The sequence below is a fragment of the Monodon monoceros genome, unplaced genomic scaffold (assembly GCF_005190385.1).
Source record: "Monodon monoceros isolate NGI ecotype Baffin Bay Population unplaced genomic scaffold, NGI_Narwhal_1 Super_Scaffold_8, whole genome shotgun sequence".
In the NCBI taxonomy this organism is placed as follows: Eukaryota; Metazoa; Chordata; class Mammalia; order Artiodactyla; family Monodontidae; genus Monodon; species Monodon monoceros.
In genome coordinates this window covers 1,445,428-1,449,913 of record NW_021703785.1, presented here as the reverse complement: position 1 = coordinate 1,449,913, position 4,486 = coordinate 1,445,428, and positions in this window count along the sequence as shown.

Below are 4,486 nucleotides of genomic sequence, written 5' to 3'. Positions count from 1 at the left end.
CCACCTAGAGGGGTGGGATAGGGAGGGTGGGAGGGAGACGCAAGAGGGAGGGGATATGGGGATATATGTATATGTATAGCTGATTCACTTTGTTATACAGCAGGAACTAACTCACCATTGTAAAGCAATTATACTCCAATAAAGATGTTAAAAAAAAAGAAAAGAAATTAGACTTCCAGAAAAGACAATATTTCAAGTTGCCTTTATTGAGAGCTTTATTTTTTATTTTATGAGTCATCTTTCATTTGGAAATCACCTACTAATCCATTATACACGGATAATGTATGAATAGGGAGAATGACATTGCCTTCATATAAAACAGGCCTCTCGCAATACCGACTCTACTGGCTTGAAGGCAATGCTACGACTTCTGTTTCTTCTTGGACCTGGTAGTGCCCTCTCACCTTCCTTCCCTGTCTGACCCCAGCTGTTCGTTTCTCCCCCCCCCCCGCCCCGTGTCCAGGATGGAGGAGCAGGTGAGCATCACAGCCAGCAGCCTCCACTTCTCCCCACCCGCCTTTGTAAATGGAGAAGCCACCGCAGAGCCTTGTCCCTCCCCGCTTCCCTCGCCCCCGCTCCCCCGTAACCACGAGCTTGTTCCCTATATCTGTGAGTCTGTTTCTGTTTCGTTATATTCATTAGTTTGTTTTATTTTTTAGGTTCTACATATAGGTGATAACATACAGCATTTGTCTTTCTCCGTCTTGTCTCACTAAGCGTCATACCCTCCAAACCCATCCATGTTGCTGCAAATGGCAAAATTTCGTTCTTTTTTATGGCTGAGTAATATTCCATTGTATATACGTACCACATCTTCTTCATTCATCTGTTGATGGACACTTAGGTTGCTTCCATATCTTGGCAATTGGAAATAATGCTGCTCTGAACCTTGGAGTGCATGTATCTTTTTGAATTTGTGTTTTTGTTTCCTTCAGAAGAATACCCAGGAGTGGAGTTGCTGGGTCACATATGGTAGTTCTACTTTTAGTATTTTGAGGAACCTCCATACTGTTTTCCACAGTGGCTGCACCCACTTAACATTCCCACCAACAGTGCACGAGGGTTCTCTTTCCGCCACCAGAGATTAAGTTAATTTTGGATGTTATCCTCCACTCTGCATTCGTCCGATTTTCTTCTTAAGGCACAGACTGCAGTTTTGTAGAATATGAACCCAAGCTCAATTGGATTTTGAAATGAGCTGTCACCAAACTGTACAGAACTGAATAAATTAAAATTTCTCTGTTTCTTACCCCAAGTGGTACATAAACTATGTGCATTTACTCTCAGATACTCTTTCAAGAGTGGCATCTGTCTAAATGAGAAAGCACTCAGAATTACTCACACACACCCGTGCTCGGTGGAATATCACAGGGCTTTCCCACGGGGAGCAGAAGCCCGCAGCCCAGATTAACTCCACACCTTCACACCTTTGCCTTCAGCCCGTGGCAACATCTTCAAGCCTTTATTTGGAGTGTATACCTGAAGGAAGGGTAGTAACTGTTAGCAGTTCTTTATTTTCAAGGACACCCCGTTACAAACACATCCAAACAGGCCTGTGTTTGTGGGCACAGCTCCCCACGTGCTGTCCACCCTCTGTGAGCCTCCAGCCTCACATGGCCTGTCCTGCCTGTGTTTGGAAGAACAAGACGGTTTTCTCCACGTTTTTTACTTAACCTAGGCCGAGCTACCCAGACCTAAAGACTTAGATTTCACCTGCCCCAGGGTTAGAGGTCTATTGACAACATGCTTCTGAAAAATTTTAACCTCTGATTGCTTTATCTCTGTCAGGATGAAATTGTTGAGTCATTTTTTAATCACTATAAAACATCAGGGAATTAACTTAGAACACGTGGGAAGACCTTGGTGAAAAGGGAAATCCTATGAAGTATAAAGAATTTGTGAGCTAAAATTAGCAAGATTATTATTTGAAAATTATGAACTCTGCAGGAGCACTAAAACATTTTCATTTTTAAGAGCATTCTATCAGAAACACACTCTGAAAACACGTACAGAACTTGAGGCCTGAACAGTGAATAGAATTCAAATGGAATGAAGGTATTTATGCCCTGGAGAGATTTCCTCACCTTTTTGATTGTTTTTTTCTTTCTTGCTAATCTGTGCTGAGTTCAAGTTTTACTACAGCAAAAGTAAAGTCTTGCAAAATCATACACTTCTATAATACCCTTAAATTGCCTATGTGGTTTCAAGTGCGTCTGTTTATGGATATGCATGTCTACATATGCCTTCAAGTGTAACAAAATAGTTTTTAGTTGTTATGCATTGTTTTGTTTTGCGAAGGAGTGAGAGTTTCAAGGATCTCAGTGTTTCAGTGATCCAGTGTTCACTGAGGCAACTTTTACCTTTTTCTTGTAAATGAAGCCAAGACCAGGGTGTGATACATCAACCCCAGGGCTAGTCTGCTTAGCTGGCGTCAGGAAATGGTCCCAGGACCGTGGGCCAATTCTAGAAACCCAACACCTGTGCAGATAAAGAGTAGGAAAGAGTACCCTTTTCTGTAGGGTCTCCTCTTTTTCACTTGCTTACAGCTCCCACCCTCTCAACTAATTTTGATGAAACATTATTGTAATCTTTCACTAAAATTAGTTTTAATTTTATCCAATGTGGACACTCTAGCTGATGTTCTTGGTGGCCAACCCAAGACTGAAATTGAGTGGCCATCCCTCTGATGGTTATGACGTAACAAAATGCAGTGTATTTTAAACATTCTGTTCTGCACTGGAAATACGAGAAATTGAAGTTGGTTCTCAAGTAATTTAATTCTTCACCAGACTCAATATCAAGAAAGGAAAGTACACTTGCAGCGACATTAGGTTTGGGGGACCATCACACAGTAGTTTCTGAGCAGCAGTTCTTAAATATTTTGGTCCCCAGGGCACAGTGCCCTCTTAGAAAATGTAGAAGACTTGCCTGTGTGAGTTACACCTATAAATACTCATCACATTACAAATTAACACTGAGAATGTTTAGAAAGTATTAATCTATTTAAAAATAACTATAATATACAATATAACAATGATAATAAATAAACATTACTTTTTAACCTATTCTTGTGAAAAATACCTATATTTTCAGGAGAAGAAAGGCAGTTTGGTGGAAAGGGTACATTATTTTAAATCCAGGTTAGGACTTCCCTGGAGGTCCAGTGGTTAGGACTCTGCGCTTCCACTGCAGAGGGCCCGGGTTCGATCCTTGGTCGGGGAAACTAAGATCCCGCAAGCCGCAGGGCGCAGCCAAAAAATAAATAAATAAAAAGTTTTAAAAATAAACAAAAAAAATCTGGCTTAAGAGAAGACAGGTGAGTTTTCATACCTGCTTCAGTATTCAGTCTGCTTCTGTGTGTTTTGGTCGAAGCGGGTAAAGCAAATAGGACCTCACGCAGATGTGTCCTTGGAAAAGGGAAGAGTGTTTTAATTTTAACTAGTTATGGAGATTCTTCTTTGGCACCACACCAAAATGTGACAAGCATTCGTATCCTATAGGTTAATTGCACTGAATCTGAAAACAGGTCAGTGAACCTTTGGTCGTATTTTATATTTAAATCCACTGGTTTATCCTGTGTTTGAATGAGTCATACCCATTTGTGGTTTTGTGACATCATGCACTGGTTATTTGGAAAATATTGGCTCATGGAGTCATGCAGTTGACAAGTTTCATTATACCATTAATATATCCGAAAATCACACTCGTTAATATCACCACCAACTTCAACAACAAAAAGCCTTTAAGAATTAGGCTTTAAAACGAAATTGAGCTATTTGTAATGAGGTGGATAGACCTAGAGTCTGTCATACAGAGTGAAGTAAGTCAGAAAGAGAAAGACAAATACCGTATGCTAACACATATATATGGAATTTAAGGGAAAAAAATGTCATGAAGAACCTAGGGGTAAGACAGGAATAAAGACAGAGACGTACTAGAGAATGGACTTGAGGATATGGGGAGGGGGAAGTGTAAGCTGTGACAAAGCGAGAGAGAGGCATGGACATATATACACTACCAAACGTTAAGGTAGATAGCTAGTGGGAAGCAGCTGCATAGCACTGGGAGATCAGCTCGGTGCTTTGTGACCGCCTGGAGGGGTGGCATAGGGAGGGTGGGAGGGAGGGAGATGCAAGAGGGAAGAGATATGGGAACATATGTATATGTATAACTGATTCACTTTGTTATAAAGCAGAAACTAACACACCATTGTAAAGCAATTATACTCTAATAAAGATGTAAAAAAAAATATTAGGCTTTAAGTTGAAAATTAAACTCATAGAGGCAAGTTTTCAGAAATTTGAGTTTTCATTTCAAAAATCGAATGTTATCATTGACAACAAATGCTGCTAATCATTTCCCTTGAATTGACGGACTGCTTCTTTCACTTTCCCCAGATATTCAAGTCTGGATGCCATAGCTTGTTTGTCGGGGGTTCTTTCGAGTAAAGACACGCGCTCAGTGAGGGAGAAGAGCGGCTGGTCTA